This window comes from Tupaia chinensis, unplaced genomic scaffold (genome assembly GCF_000334495.1).
Source record: "Tupaia chinensis unplaced genomic scaffold, TupChi_1.0 Scaffold000404_1, whole genome shotgun sequence".
Taxonomy (NCBI): Eukaryota; Metazoa; Chordata; class Mammalia; order Scandentia; family Tupaiidae; genus Tupaia; species Tupaia belangeri.
Window position 1 is genome coordinate 180845 of NW_006159906.1, and position 17116 is coordinate 197960.

A 17116-nucleotide genomic window follows, 5' to 3' on the forward strand; every position below is an offset into this window, starting at 1 on the left:
CCTGCCACTCTAGCTTGTTTGCTGAATTATCAGTAGGAAATCTTCATTTCTCTTCTACCCTGAAATCACTACTTTGCAGGAGCCATGAGGAAACTCAAGCCTTGCTACTGTTATTAATGTTATAAAACTTATCTTCCACACTCCAATCTCTTTTATCTGCATCATAGCTGTATTTTCTCTATCCTGGGTTATTGTTTCAGAATTTTTCTTTTTAAAAATATTTATTTAATATTTTAAATTATTATCGTTTCAATTTGCTATAGGGCATGTGCACTCACAAGAGAGAGAGCGAGAGGAAAATCAAACCACCACGTCTGGGACTTGAACCACTGTTGAACATGTGGAAGTCCAGTGCCTTAACCTACATTAATTCCACTGGCTAGCCCCTGTTTCAGATATCTCGGTCACTTGGTTTTGTTACATTGTCTGTCTGCTTCTTTGTTTATCCTGTATCAAGTCAAATCTTCTCAAGGTGGATTCATGCCAAATAGATGAAGGCACTTTTTTGCCAGTATGCAAGATTGACTCATTTCCCATGATTTTCAGGCCTCTCAACTCCTCGTTTTTGTTTATTTTTTTAGTTATAACTTTTTTATGGTTTATCGTGATGCTATTCCTTTTTGACTTTTAATCTACCTTCTAGAGACTGTAGGGCTTGTGAATAAGAACTTTACACGATTGTACTTGCATTTATTTCTTCCCAACTTCTGTACCAAACTTGTTATACCTTGCATTCTTACATGTATAATCCTTATAGGACATTGCTATTGTCTTGTTTCCAATGGGAAAGGCTTTTTAGAAAATTTGAAAGTAAGAACCAAGTATGTCAACTTATGTATTTATTATTCCCATTTTATTAATTTTTATTTGATAGGATTTGTCTTTTTCTAGTTCTTTTCCCTGTATTTCGGCAATGTGATCATAGCGTGTTCTGGTGAAATGACTTCCATGTTGTTGTTTGCTGTAAGAAGTTTATAGGGCCCTAAGATCATGATTCTCTGGATACCAGCTGCAAATGTGGGGATCCCCCAAGTCATGCTCAGATTCATAATTGTTAAGAGAAATTCAAGAACTGAGAAGGTTGTTTGTACTCAAAATGTAATTAATTACAATCGCAGAATCTGCCAAACTCAGCCAGTGAAGAAGGTGCATAGGACAGGCAGGGCCCATGGGTCATTTGACAGGAACTGCTGGTTTCCTTCTCTCAGTGGTCTCCTGTTGTAATTGGCTATTTCTCCCAACAGCAATGGGCAACAATACCATTGGGGCATTGACACCCAGGGAATTGCATGGGAGCCTGCATTTAGAGTTTTTATTGTGGTTTGATCACATAGGCGTGGTGACAATTCATGTTGCTGCCATTAATCACTAGTACATGTAGAGATTGAGCTGATTATGGCCAAGGCCTGACCTGTAACTCACATCATTAGCTTAGGCTCTCCATGTGGAACAATGCCTTCAGGTAATCAGGGACATTCATGCTAGGGAGGCATTCCAAGGTTAAGAGATAACCTCCCAGGAGCTGGACAGAAGGCTGACCTTTTTGGAGGTAAATACTAATCTTTTATAATACAGGTTGTGATCTGTAGGTGTATAATTTATTAGATTTGGAAAATGTTTAGTGTTTAGGTCTCCACATGTTTTTCTGACCTCAGGTTCCCCTCACCAATGAAGTCTTCAATTTTATGTCTTTTATACCACTCTACGTTCCCCTACCATTGCAGAATCTCCAATGCTTTCAACGTATGAAAGGCCATCATTACTTTTGTTTCTTTGGCTTTTGGTCAGAGTTCCAGCAGGAGAAGAATTTCTATCTGTAATATGGCTAGTCTTCCTGGTGGAGGTAGAACATGTTGGCCTACATGTATCTCTTGCAGCTGCTTCTAAGAGGTAACATGTGTTCCTTCCATTTTCATGTCACTGGCCGAACAAAGCAAATGGGAGATTATAAATCTGTTTATAGAAGTTCTACTTCAATGGGGTATTTTATTCTCCTTCAGAAAAGAAGCAGTACAGGGAAGGCTGTGGCTATATTGTGTTCCCTAGAAGTTTTATGTTGAAGTCTAGTAGTAAGCTCAAATATGCTTATATTTAGAAATATGTCTTTTAGGATGCTACTATATATAAATGAGGTCTTAAGAAATTTTTTTAAATGATTAGTTCTTGTACATTGTTAAGAAAGACAAAAACTAACCTTTTGTTAAAATAAAAACAAAACCTGGTTCCCTAAATCTGATATGATTGATGGCCTACTAAGAAGGAGATGAGAGGATGACCCATGGCTTGGCAGTAAAGGGAACTGGATCCCACGTGTCCAAAGCCATGGTTCAAGTCCTGAACTCAGTGAATTGGAAACACACTGGGTGCATGCTCATGCATTCCCAAAATCTAGAAAAGGGGTAGAAATGGGGCAGAGGTTATGGCATGAGACATGGCGCAACGGGTACTTTCTCACTCTCCTTGTTCCTCTGTTTTTCTTCCTCTAGTGTTTGCTCATGTCCTGCAACAGCTTTACAAAAAGGAAGAGGGAGGGAGAGAGAGATCTGTCTCTGTTTCTCCCATGTCAGGACACAGTAACAATGCTGCCCTCTGTTAGTTAGTCAGGCACCTCATCAATAACGGAGTCTTCTGGCACATTAACCCTTAACTTGTTATTATCCAGAATTGTGAAAAACAATATTTTGGTTGTTTGAGCCACCCAGTTTGTGGAATATGGTATGGAAGACCAGGGAGGGGAGACACCGGATTTTGGTGAGCAGAAATCGATCCTACCACACAGCATATATTCTTGCTTAATTTTCCACAGGGACTTTTTCAATGTTTTTGTCATAGGATTTGTGTGCTTGCTGGAGAGAGACAGAGACAGAGAGAAGAAAAGTGTGAAATCACCCCCTGGGGTGGCCATGCAACCATTCCTTCTCAATTTTCCTCTTGGGATTTTGAGTGCACACATACACATTCCTGACATGTATTTCAAGACACCAGATTGGGGGTTAGAACCATGGTTGGCCATGTGAGAATCCATGCTGGCAATAAAGTTTACCACATAGAACAATTGAACAGTATTAAAAAATGTTCCTACTACCCAGGAGTCCATAGTAGTGTTTCCACTCGGATACCTCTTGCTTTTGTATTCCTAAGGTTTGTAGAAAATATGCACCTTGTAAGCTAACATTTTTGGACCGTGATTGTAAATGTTGTACAAAAAGTAGTGTACATAATGTCTATTTAGTGTGGTGCATGTTTCAATTAATACTTCTTAATGACACACCAACCAGTGTTCTCGCCTTTACATAGTTCTCTCTCGCAGTGACACTAGGCTTTGACACTCATTGGCTTGGCCAGTGGGACATTAGGGACTACTAACGGACTTTTGAAAATGTTCCCAGTGCAGTTTGCCTTCCTGGAATACTGTCATGTCATGAAGACTAGGCCTTCCTGTTGGATGGCACAGGGCCTAGCCAGGAGCCAGCACCAACACCAGACATGAATAAAGTCCTCTCCAGCCTCAGTCAAGGTACCAGATGAACAGAACCTCATGTGTGATTCCAGGTACCACCAGCATAGGAACTGCCATAGGAGCCCACGTGAAAATGCTGGCAAACAAAATCGTAACAGATAGTAACAACAACAATGAAAAACGTTGGTTGTTTTTTAAACCCAGTAAGTTCTCCTTGATGCATTACATGTGAAAGGCTAGTCAATACCTTTAAATCCCTACATTCAGTAAGTTTTTAACACATCGAGAAGGGAAAAACTGCATTATATAACAAATAAAACTGAAAGGACCTCACAGTCACACGAGGAAGGTTTTCATAAACAGCAACCCACTGACTTCAGAAAAACTAACCCCTGAATGCACAGCCCCACCCTGTCCTTGGAGTCTCTCTTTCCCAAGTGCTAGACCTTTGTTCCCAAGTTTGTGTCACCGCTGGTCGGACCAGCCAGAAGCAAAACGCACACCTGCCCTTCAGGCCACAATGAAAATGAGGCACCGAATAGGAACCAGTGTAATGGCCTGCTTCCCCCATGTTGAGATGCTATGCGTCATGGTTAGTGCCGATTAAGCATTGATTTTACAGAACACATCTCTGTGTTTTACCGATACTTTCTAAAGCACAAAAACATTATTACATTTTACAATTGTTAACAAGGAGAAATTATGGTAACTCACTTCCAGAAGGAAAAATGAACTAGTGTAGTCCGGGCATGAAGAATTCCCTAAGTGAACGTGAAATGCCTTAACATTTACCATAACTTTGATTGATGCACAACAGGCAAAATTTAGGACTGTTTAATTGTGGTCATTTCTTATGAATGCTTACGTTAGCCACGCTTCATAAGGTTATGTGACTAGGGATTTCAAGGCAAGTACAAAAAAAGTGCAAACTTGTCATTGCAAACAAATCCAATTCCATTTTCTTTTGCATTTTCCCAAGGATAGCTGCCTTTGACATTTTGTCATTGAACACTAAGTCTGTTTTGACGTGATATCTCAAAACTCATGAACCATTTCATACTCCTATGAACTGTTTCAAATGTTACTGTGCCTCTGATTTTTCTTTTAGCAATGAGCACTAAGAAACTGGGCTAGGTACCTGCTGAGCCCATTGTGCTGACTACTCTCTTGGGGCACTTGGTGGTGGCTGGGTAAGTATCTCTCTGAAGTTGAGCTCTATGTCTCACGTCCTGAGCTCTCTGAGTTCCTTGTAAAAATTCTATTTCTGGTTGTTCAACCTGGTATTCAATCTGGTGTTTCTTAGGAGCTGGATTTGTTCCAGTCTAGTGCACTAGCTTCCAGACTAGGTCTGGAATCAGAGCTTGAATCTGGAGGTCAAACCGAATGTTTGACAGTTTACATGGTGTGTTTGACAGGAATGGACAGGATCCAGTTGTAGGTCTCAGGTACCTAAATCCTAGGACAGATTATTATATGTTCATCAGCAGATACTATATCTGAGACTCCTCTTTCAACAATATCACTCAATTTTTTAATTTAGGAATTATGGACCCATACTTACACTTTTTATAGATAAATGGGTTCACTTTGTCAGAGGACAGATTTTTACATGGAAAAGAGTGTGGAAATTTCAATCTACATGCAATTATGTACTTATCAGGCTCTTACAAACAAAATGATACTAAATGCCTCAAAAATAGTGAGACACACTTGGTTGATTGGAATTCAGAGGCATTCAGGAGAATAAAGAACTCAGAAATACTCTCCCAGGCGGTGGCGTGGAGTTTTAGGCAGCTGAGTCCTAGTTGGTTGACTTTGTGTTTCAGTTTCTGGACCCAGAACTTTGGAAATGTGCAGGCATATGTTTGTGTGTTGTGTGTGTGTGTGTCTGTACACGTGCACGTGTGTGTGCATGCGAGAGTGCATGTGGGTATGTGTGCACATGCAGGCCCAAATGAGATGCTCACATTCAAGATGAGCCTATGACACGTGATGCATATGTGTGAGTGCACTTTATCTTTCTCATAGGAAGGTGATGAATATTTTCATTACAGTGGTATGTGAGCTTTCTGTTCATGTGGCTGTAGAGATGAAGATTAGGGAGCTGTTATACCTGGTGTTTGTCAATTTGAAGCAGTTTAATTTATCCCCCAGTCCATTCTATTTTATTTCACCACCTGGTGACAGAGCTATCCAGAGCAGCTGTTTCTCTTTCATCACCTCCATGTGTTCCTCAGTTTCTTGCACTCTTTAATCTTCTCCATTCCATTGAACTGTCTCTGGCAAAGATCACAGAATTCCACTAGACCAGTCTACTGCAGAGACATTCTGGCATCCTCTCTGATTAGACTTCTCTCCACCATCTGGAGCTTTCATTGGCATCAGTCCTCACTCATGTACCCTAGTTTGCCTCCCACCTTGTAGAGACTTTTCCATCTTCATTGTTGATACTCTTTCTGTGCTCATGTCCTGGATGAGACATGTCATTACCATAGAGATCGTGTGTAAAGACCAGACTGCTAGACATGTGAGGGATGTCTTGCCTGCCCTGAAGATTATTTCCCCCTACAGGAGGGAGGAATTGGGGACAGAAGCTGAGGATGTTTGACAGTGAGAACATGAGCAATTTTACACCAAGGTCACAGGACCAGGCTTGACACAGAGGGGAGCAGGTGGAACTCTTAACTCTAGTATTTGATGTCAGCATCTAGTGGGCTCTGGGGAGCTGGGAACCTGCACCCAGTGTCCCTCTGTCCACAGAGCCCTGGGGAGAAGCTCTCACTGGGTGTGTGCACAGGGATGCAGGCATGGGCAGGCTTCTTCCTGAGCAGAAGGAACATCCTGTGAGGATGGAGTGGGCAGACCCACAGGTTGAATGTGGAACCGAGAGTAGCTAGTTGCTCTCCGAATGCCTTAGCTCTTCTTTCTGAGCACACAGGTGGTTTTCCACCTTCTGCCTTTGAGTTGGATGTGCCCCATTATGGTCAATGAATAAGACCAGAAAATATGGCTGCTACTCCTCATGAGACCTCGTGTGCTCCCCCTCACACCTGATGGATGTGGCAAGTTTGGAGATGTCGTGTTTTGGTTGGGTGTAGAGGCAGAGCTCATGGGGATACAGAAGGGGACTGGAGATAGGATCATTGTGGCATTGACAGGGATGAGCATTATGGTTCCCTAGGCTGGACATTGAACAGCTGTGTACCTGGGACAAGGTTTTAACCTTGTGGGACAAGACATTAATGAGCACAAGATGCACCTGTCTCTATCTGTTCATGCCATAGCCAATGAGAACACACAGGTCACAGTGTAGGAATGACACACACTCAGTGTTAATTAACCTCAATATCATCAAGTTTTATCATCAAAATAAAACATGAATCAAATATGGGACACTTAGATGGGTGTAGTTAGGAAAACATTGTCACTAAGCAGCATTTTTAAATGCTAGTTCAATCCGTCTAGTTCATTGTAATTTTTTAAAAGAATGATTTATTTAATCATCATCACTATTATTATGTTAGCTTGATCAGATGAAGGCGGACAGAGGCAGAGAGAGGATAAGTGAGAAAGCAAGTCACTAGCTCTGGGACTCAACAACATTTGGCCATGTGTGTGTCCACTGCCTTAACACCTCACCATCTGTGAGTCCCAACTCACTGGAATTTTTATCAAGATATTTTTACCCCCTGATATCATGTCTTTATTTCCAGCATTTCCACTTAGGACTTTCCATAGTCCCCATCACTCTGCTGGCCATGCCCCTATGTTCATGGACACTGGATTCCATTCTGACTGTTCCCATTAGGATTCTAACGTCTTTGAGTTTTTTGATTTTGCTTCTGTTTTTAGTTTGCTACAGGGCACATGGGCTCACAAGAGAGAGACTGAAAACAGAGAGAAAGTAGGAAAAGAGAGAAAGCACATACCAGGGGAGTATCTTATAGGCATTCTCCTCTAGGGATTTTTGGTAAGTACACACACGAGCTTGGTGTGTTTTTTCAGCTGCCAAGTTGGGACTCGTACTGTGCAGTTGATCATTTGGGATCCGCCACCTTAACTACTAAGCCACGGACAGCCGCCCTACATCTTTACATTTTTAATTATCTCTGTCTGCATTTGATGTATCCTCTTGACTCTAAATTTTTTTCTTGGTGTGTGTATGTGTTTATGAGAGAGAGAGAATGAGACAGAGACTTAGAAAAAGGGAGAGAGAGATGTGGCATTAGAGAGAGGTATCTTTTCTGTTCAGTGCTGAAAATGATGAGCAGAACAAGTTCATCTGAAGTAAATAATACTTACAAATGGAAATGGGCCTGCCTCTTACCCTGTGCACCCATTAATATGGAAGGTCGATTAAGTCCAGACAGGAGAGTAACTGCACTTGCTAGTGTGAATGTCATCGTTGCTTTCATTGTCCACAGTCCTCCAATCTCCCCCAGTGTTGGACAGACATCCTCTTGTGGGTAGGTGGGGTCTAGGGTGTCACCAAGTCTGTCTCAGCCTCAGTGCTCTGTGCTCAGCCCTCAGCTTTTGCTGGATGCTTGTGTCTCAGATAAGTCTTCCCCATGCTCTTCTGTGAGAGGTGGTGCTGCTCCTGACATGGTTCAAGGCCCCAGGTTAGGACTGGTGGAATTCCCAGCTGTTCTGGCTCAGCATTATTCTAATACATGGTCTTTGGCCTGGATCCATGTCATTCTAGCCACTCTTCCATGTGGTGGCCAAACACTTTCTGGGTGGGAGATTCCTGCCTCATTCCCCCAACTACACAAGGGACAACAGACCTCACCTTGTTCCAGTATAGACTCAGCATGGCTTCTTGCCTTCCCTCTTTTTCCTTTCCCAGTGTTGGTGGAATTAAGGCTTCTAAGTTGTGGAACAGAAGTCTACACAGGGAGTGGAAATCATGCCCAGTCCACACGACTGAGTCCCTCCTGCATGCCCGTTGCAGTGATGGGCAAGTCCTTTTATCTCATCCTGTCCTTTTTTTTTTTCTATAAAATTACATGAGTGAGAGATATGGGAGAGATAACACCTATAACAGGATCTGGATGCTGCAAGCCTCCCAGGTTCATCCAGTAACACCAAGAGCACATGCATGTTCGGCCTGCATAGGGAGGTGTCTGCAGTTAAACTGGCAGTGTTTCCTTGTGAGTCTGCCTTGTAGACATTAGAAGCAGTCCCCTGCACCTTCATCTGGCCTGCCTACCTTATCTCTTATGCTGAAGTCAGCCAGTGAATCCAAAGCCCTCTCTCTAATGTCCAAGGTCCCTGGTTGCTGTATCTGACACATCAGGTGAGTGTTGGCCCGGGACAGTTCAGGAACATTTGACTGATTTCTTCTTGCCTACATGCCGCTCCTCCCGATCTGCACATTCTCTGCTACAAGTGGTTCCATTTCCTGTGTCTTCTCTCCTGGGAGGGTTTATTTCTCTTGGAATTTAAGGCTCTTGGTTTCCCTGTGACCTTACCACTCATGACATTTAGTTATAGGTTTTGATCCTGTGGCTAGCTAGCACAGCAATTGTTAAGTTTCCTGTATCCTAGGTGGAAGGAAAGAAAAATCCCAATTTTCTACCAGTTTCTTTCTGCCAAGTTTACTTAAGTCTCTCAGTATCTTCCCAGGACCAGCAGAGGGAATAATGGTTATATCATTGGACTCCCCACATGGCTGACTGTGGTTCGATTCCTATACCTGAAGGTTTGAAACTCACACAAGGCACATATGCATACGCTCCCAAAATCATGAGAGGAGGTTGGAAGAGAAGGGATTGTGGCATGGCCTTCACGCAGAGGGTGATTTCTTGCTTTCTGTTTCTCTGTCTCTTTTTTTCTTGTTGGGGACCACATGCACCCTGTGGGATAAAAACTCTCTTACAAAAAAGGAATAAAAAATACAGGAAAAACTCTTTACTATTATACAAGACAGTGGTCTCAACTGGGCTGGACTGAGGTGTATATCATGCTGGGTAAAGTCTCTTCACAATCTAAGTGGTGTATAGCGATTTAATGTATGAATAATAATAATGAAGAAAAAAACGGGGGCACATTTTTTTTCCCTGAAACAACAAAACCTAGTAGTCAAATATTTATCTTCCATCCAGGGAGATTAATTGTGCATAAATGAAATCCCAAATGACACATTTTGTTCCTGTGAGTGGTCTGGACCCTTTGTGTGGACAACAGTCCTTGTGCCATTGGCAGAATACTGATAGGAAAGACATAGTTTGGGAATCAGGGGACAGGAGATAGGGAAGGTTTTGAGCAATTGGGTAGGACTCTGGTTCAGGGATGAACACGAAATAAACCCTCAGGGTACACTGACTTTTTACACCATGTAAAGAGAGATGCTGAGACTCACATCCTGGGCTCTGCCTTTACACCCTCTAAACAGTCTCTACCCAGAGCCATGACAGACATGGCCTTAAGAAGACAAGGAACACAACATAAATCCAGGAATATTAGTGAGTTGGTGACACGCTGTGAAACCCATGTGCAGAGATTTTACTTCAGAAACTCTGATTCTTTTTGATGACAAAATTCTATTTTATTAAGCAATTACAGTTAGAATCAAAACTGTATAATACTGGAAGAGATGAGTATATGTCCATATACAGAATCACTAAGTGGGAGTAGGAATTAATTCTATTTAGCTGAAATGAAGATGTAAGTATATGATGATGATACATATTGAGTTTCTAAATATAGAATGATGTATACTGTGTATATCTAAGGGTTGAAGAATTACACAAGAACTCACACCAGAACCAACCTATAGTCGAAGAAATACAAACTGAGTTTTTAAATGTACATTGAGGGCCAGCAGGCGGTGTGATGGATAAGGCCCTGGATTCTCGCATCGTTGGCTACAGTTGGATCTCAGATTCAGCAGCTGGAAAACCTGGACACATGTGCAGGAATGTCAAAAATCTCAAGAGAAAAATGGATGAGAAGAGATTGTGACATGGCTATCCCGAGGGGCTGATTTCTCCCTTTCCCTTTTTCTGTCTTTGTCTCTCTCTGGCTAGTGAATGTGCCCTATGGCAAATACCTCCAAAAATAGAAATGTAAATTGAGGGTTGGGGCCAGCATTTGGTATGTTAGTTAAGGCACTTCATCCCATATGGCAGACACTGGTGGGAATCATGCCCAGTCCACACAACTGAGTCCCTCCTGCATGCCCGTTGCAGTGATGGGCAAGTCTTTTTAGCTCATCCTGTCCTTTTTTTAATATATATAAAATTACATGAGTGAGAGATATGGGAGAGATAACACCTATAACAGGATCTGGATGCTGCAAGCCTCCCAGGTTCATCCAGTAACACCAAGAGCACATGCATGTTCGGCCTGCATAGGGAGGTGTCTGCAGTTAAACTGGCAGTGTTTCCTTGTGAGTCTGCCTTGTAGACATTAGAAGCAGTCCCCTGCACCTTCATCTGGCCTGCCTACCTTATCTCTTATGCTGAAGTCAGCCAGTGAATCCAAAGCCCTCTCTCTAACGTCCAAGGCCCCCAGTTGCTATATCTGACACATCAGATGAGTTAAGTCCCAGAGCTGCTGCCTGAAAATCACAGACTCTAACCTTGCAGTCAGCCATGTGGGATCCAGTGCCTTAGCCTCCACCCGCCTGCTGGCCCATGAAGCATGTGCATGTATATCCGAATTCCCGACAAGAAAATGGAGAAGGGGTTGTAGCTTATCTATCCCCTACGGGGTGGATTTCCCACTTTCCCTTTCTCTCTGCCTCTTTATCTCTCTGGTGGGTAGATATACCCTATACCAAAAACAGCAAAAACGTTAGTTAGAGGATGACACAGGAGCTGATTCAGGACACTCTTGTTTGTTTGTTTAAATAGTCTTTACATCACAAAACATGCAACTTTAAAAGACAATTATCTCTTCTGCATTCAGTTTTTCTGCTATTTTGTAACTCTTAGCATCATGGTGCAACTTGTCTTCGTAGACTCCATTTCTCCTAACCCATGTCTCATGTTTTGTTTTCTTCTTTGTAGTTCTAGGTCATTTTTCTCAGATCTACCTTTCAGTTCCTTATTCCTTTCTTCAAATGTATTTTATCACTCCATTTTTCAGTTTAATTCATCTCACGTGTTTCAGTTTTAAATAAGTTTTATTGAAATCTAATTTTCATATCATAGAATGTGAGTTTTGCAAGTGTGCAATTCAGTGCCATTTAGTACATTCATGGAGTTTTGTAGGGATTACCTTTATCTAGTTCCTAATACGTAATCATCCACACATGGAAACCCACACTTATCGGGAGTTATTCTCTGTTCCCCTAATCCTCAACCCTGGCAAACGCTAATCTTTCTGTGTCTGTGGGTTTCACTTTTCTGGAAATTTCATATAAATGGATTCATACAATCTGGTCTTTGGCCTGGCTTCTTAACATCAGTCTGTCAGGTTTATCTACTTGGTAACATGAATCTGCTCATTTCCTTTAACTACAGAATGGTACTTTATGAATGTACCACAACTGAGAGGACATTTGAGTTGTTGGAATGTTGGGTCTTTTGTGAACAATGCTCTAGAACAAGATGTATGGGGGTTTGGTTTCTGCACTCGTTGTCTGACTTTGGAGTCCTGTACCCCAGTAGCAGTGAACTGCTGTGTCAGCCTAAGCCTGCTGTGCAGTTTGGACGCATTCCTCATCCTGACTCCTTCGCAGTCATGATTTCCCTTTCTGAGGCTTGGCTTACAAGAGGAGGTTTTGGTTCTCAGGTAGCACATGTCTCACCAGGGTCTGGGCCCAGCCCTGACGCTCATGGACCAGGAGACCACTCTGCGCCCATGGGTTTGTCAAGTCTCTGGCTCATGCTGAGTAGGATCTCTCCAGGCCATAGGTGTGGACATGGCCACGGTTCACCAACTCTTGGCTTACTGGATTCACATTCTTAAAAAATTTTCATGTGTGTCTTATGCACTGTCATAGTTTTAATTTGCATTTTTAGTAAAGATGAGTACATTTTCATACATCTATTGAGTTTCCAGATGCTCTTTCTTGTGATTAACTTGTTTTCATCTTTTGCTTATCTGTCTCTTCTCCTGGCCCTCATATTATATGCGAATGATTTGTGGAGTCTTTTTGTTTTTAAGATGATTTTGCCTGAGGGTGTATGTGCTCACTGGAAAGAGACAGAGATGGTGAGAGGGAAAATGACAAATCATCCTTCAGGGCACAGTCCCTCCTCCATTCTTACCCCAGGATCATGGTCATGCGTGTACCCATGCCCGGCATGATTTTCAAGCCATCAGGTCAGGGACCATCAGCTTGGTCAGACATATGGGGATCTAGCCACATAACTGCTATGCCATCTGCTGGCTGACACATTTTTGGAATTTTTTATGAAATTGAGTTATTAAGTATTTTTCAGATGTTTACCTTACAGGTTTTTTTTTTCCTTTTATCATGTTTAATTATTTTCCTTTTTTAAAATTTTATTTCAATTTTTCTTACACATTCAATCATGTTATTTGTGTAATTTGGACTTGGCTTTTGACTTTGCATGACTTTACAGTACAGAACATTTCCTTCTTTTATTATCAACACAAGAAAGAATGATTTCCTTTATTATTTATTCTTTTTTAAAGTAATTATTTTATTTCACTTCCTTTCTTTCTTTCTTCCTTCCTTTCTTTCTTTTTATTTTGAGCCAAGAGGGACAGAGAGAGAGAGAGAGAGAGAGAGAGAGATGGAAAATCAGAAAGCAAGCCACCAGGTCCGAAACTCGAACCATGATCAACCGTGTGGGAGTCCAGCAACCTTCACCACCACACCACCTGCTGTTCCTCCTTTATTATGTGTTCTTCTCCATCCAGTCTAACTAAATATGTCCTACTGTAATACATCCTTCCCTCCATTCTCCATCCCTTCAGGATTTGGGCACACATGCACATGTACCCAGCATATTTCTCAAGGCTGCAGTTCTTGGACTTGAACCACAAAGTCAGTCATGTGGGATCCATCCACCTTAACTACCAGACCAAGGTACAGCCTAGGATTTGAAATACGTGTTCTGGATACTGTCATTTGAGATGACATCCTTCATTCCTTCTGAGATGTGGTGGAAGTCCTGAATACATTGTACAGTCCTGTGTCGCTGAACGAGGGGGACACATTCTTTTTTTGTTTTTTTTGAAGATGTTTTTGCTATAGGGCGTGTGTGCTCTCCAGACAGACAGAGACAGACAGAGAGACAGAAAGCAAGAAATCACCCCCCAGGGGGGATGGTCACGCCGCAATCCCTTCTCCTCCATTCTCCTCTCAGGATCTTGGGCACGCACGCACACGTGCCCAGTGTGAGTTTTAAGCCACCAGGTCCGGGACACGAACCACGGTCGACTATGTGGGAGTCCAGCGACATAGCCATTACGCTAACTGCTGGTTCCCGAGGGGGACACATTCTGAGAAACATCATTATTTTTTTAGAGGAAGCCCCTTTGCAGCTGATATCTGAGTCCTCTTACTTAAGTTTCCAAATCGTTTTATTTAAGTGACTTGGCAACGTGCACATAATAGTCTCAACAGTGTAAATGTTTTAATAGCAAACAACTTTTTAGAGAAAGTGTTGAATTTTAAAAAGGAAAGTCTTTTGAAATAATTTTAGCGACTCTTAAACTTCAGGATTTGTTACAGCCCAAGCAATACTAGTATGTTTTTATTAATATGGAATTTCAAAAAGAACCATCATGTTTTGATTAAAACTTGCATATTTCCCAGAGAAATAAAAGCCCAGAGGTTTGTAGATATAATACAATTTATTTAAATATTATGCAACTTAATAACCAGAAGTATAGTTATAAGAAGCTATTAAGACAATAACTTTGCTCTTTCCATGAGACGTAGCATCATTTATGAAAGAAATGGGAATTTCACAGATAAGAAAACTGTTAGGTTAAGGCTTATATTTTTAGTGATTAGAAATACAGAAAGATAGTCTGATCAGGCTTTTCTTTTCTGAGGAGCAAGATTATCAGGAAGGGGCATGTCATTAAATATACAATGACAAAGTATCTTAAAATAAATCACAATCTAAAAGGGGTCAAGCCTTTGATAAATGGCAACACTCAACACTAAGGGGAGTTTTAATAAACGAAGAAATGGTCTCTTCCAGTTCCCATTCATTCTCACCAATTATTTTGAAGTCATGATAATTACAACAGTCAGTCAGCCTTCAGTCTAAAAACACCACAGTGGTGCACTGTGGTTCACTCAAGTTACAGTCAGCAAATTTTAGCTTAAAACTTAAGAGTAGTCCATTTCCAATAATTGAGATAAAACTGAGGCTGTGCTTGATTCTACTTATCATCACTGTTCATTTTTGTATGTGCAGATTCTGATGTTTCTGAACGTGTGTTTGTTCCGTTGCTGGATTGATATTGAGCTTTACCAGCAAGAACCATCCACCCTTTAAGGTTACTGATACAAGGGACCAGTAGGTGGCGTGATGGTTCGAGCGCTGAACTCCCACATGGATGACCACGATGTTACATCCAGATAAAGAACATTATTCAAAAACAACTGAAATACCTAACAGGGTTTCAAATGGAGTATTTTTTATTTAACATGGTAGTTGTGTTTTTAATATGTGCACACATGCTTGCACACTCAGAATGATCTGCCTAGAGGAAAAAGTCTAAATATGAGTAAGGGAAAATGAAAAAAATTTCTTGCAGATTTTCATTATTGTAGGGAATTACGTCCATAACACTTACAAAGCTATTGCCAAAAAGCTATCGCCAAAACCGACAGATGGTGGACTTTTGCTGTGAATGTTCTTTTTGCTAAATATGGGGAGAGTTATCAATGGGCAGAAAATAAGAGAAGGCAGTGTGTAGTAGGCTTTGCAGCAAGTGTTCCTCTGTGTCGTTCAGGGTCATCAAGGAAATGCTTAGTCTTTGTCTGGAACCAGTTTCAGAGCTTTTCCAATTGCAGGGGTCTTACCCTCATCTCTTAGGGTAAATTAACCCACGTGAGGGAAATCTTTAAAGGTCTCAAGGCAGATGGTTCCTGCTGTCCTTAAAGGAACAATGCATACTTGATCTAGTGTCACAAATTGAGGTTGAGTCTTACTTTTTTCTCCCGATTGCCTATCAAGCAGATGAAGGCTGTTATTTTGACTTCCTCGATACAGGTACAAATATGCCGCACCGCATTATATACGGGAAAGATGGTGGATTTGTGCTCTGTAATCACTGGGGATCAAATGTGTGTCCAGAATGACAAAGATGATTAGGATCACAAAGTATGACTCCTAGAAGAACCTCTTCTTAATTCCTTTCAGTCTGAGTTTGAGGTTTTCCCCTGGGGCTACAAAATCAGTGTCTACATCAGAAAGCACCCCAGGAACTCCCACATTGTGCTCGTCTGGCATCATCACAAGCTGCTGGCCTTTGCTAATAGGTCCTGATTCCAGCATTCCTAGGACCACAGTCCCATATCCTTGTGCTTGCCCACAACTGGCAGCCTGATTGGTCCATGGACTGATCTACCGCATTTGGCAAATTATCCAGGTATGGAATAAATGGTAACCCAATGTACCAAGGACAGAAATCTGATTGCTTCAGTCAATCCTGAGCAGGGCATAAAGTGAATGTCCTTTGGGGATTAAAGCCAATTTTTTTTTTTTTTTCAAAAAATGACTCTAGTTTCTTTTTGCATTCTTCATATTTCTCATTTCTCCAATTTACTGTTGGATCATCTTTTTTTATATATACAGATTTTTGCTATTGGGCGCATACACTCGCCAGAGACACACAGAGAGACTGAGAGACAGAAAGTGAGAAATCACCCCTGGGATGGCCACGCTGCAATTCATTTTCCTCTTTTCTCCTCTCAGGATTTTGGGCACACATACACACACACCCAACATGAGTTTAAGCCTCTGGGTCTGGAACTCCAACCCGTGGTTGGCTATGTGAGAGTCCAGTTACATGAGAGTCCAGTGATGAACCAGCATGCCATCTGCTGGCCCCCACTTGTCTTATTAATGAGCACAATTAAGTGTTGTACTCCTGCTGTCTTTGCCAACAATATGCTGTCTTGTCTGTCCTTTTTCAAATCCAGTTTCAAACTTTCCTTTCCCAGCTGAGATTACCAAACCCAGCCAAATCTGCTTAAAGGGCACCACCACTCAAAGTGGGTACAAAATGCTTGTGGCCAGGGGAATCTAGAATTGCAAAGGGCTTCTTTTCAGTTTCAAAATAGGCACAGCTCACTTGCAGTATGACCCTGTCTCATTCTTCCTGATCTGTGTCTAAGGCCCATGACCAGTACTGAGTTTCTCTGTTTTCTTGTTTGTTTTAGCTTCTCTTTTGTATTTCTCAAGTGTCCTCTTAGCAACCATTCTAGTCAAATATGTTATTTGTCCTTCAGTGGTAGCCTTGCCAGCATCTCCATGCCCAGTGGATGCTACTTTTACTGTCCTTTCCTAGGAGCACCTGGCCTAGACCTGCAACCACGCAGGTTTTATTAATCTTCCTTCCTTCTCCATCATTTTGTGCGCACTTTCTTCTGGTGGCTTTCCATCTCCCAAGGAACCAACGTCTGGCTCTGCTTCACTTATTTCTTATTTGTGTTCCCAGGATTCTTTTTTTTTTTTTTTTTTTTTTTTTTTGGGGGGGGGGGGGTGTTGGTGC

The 17116-nt window shown here is 41.7% G+C and overlaps 1 pseudogene; it reads right to left on the minus strand.

Moving 5' to 3' along the window:
* Positions 1–15251: 15251 nt before the first annotated feature.
* Positions 15252–17116, minus strand: part of LOC102470180 (eukaryotic peptide chain release factor GTP-binding subunit ERF3A-like) — a 2978-nt pseudogene continuing 1113 nt past the window's right edge.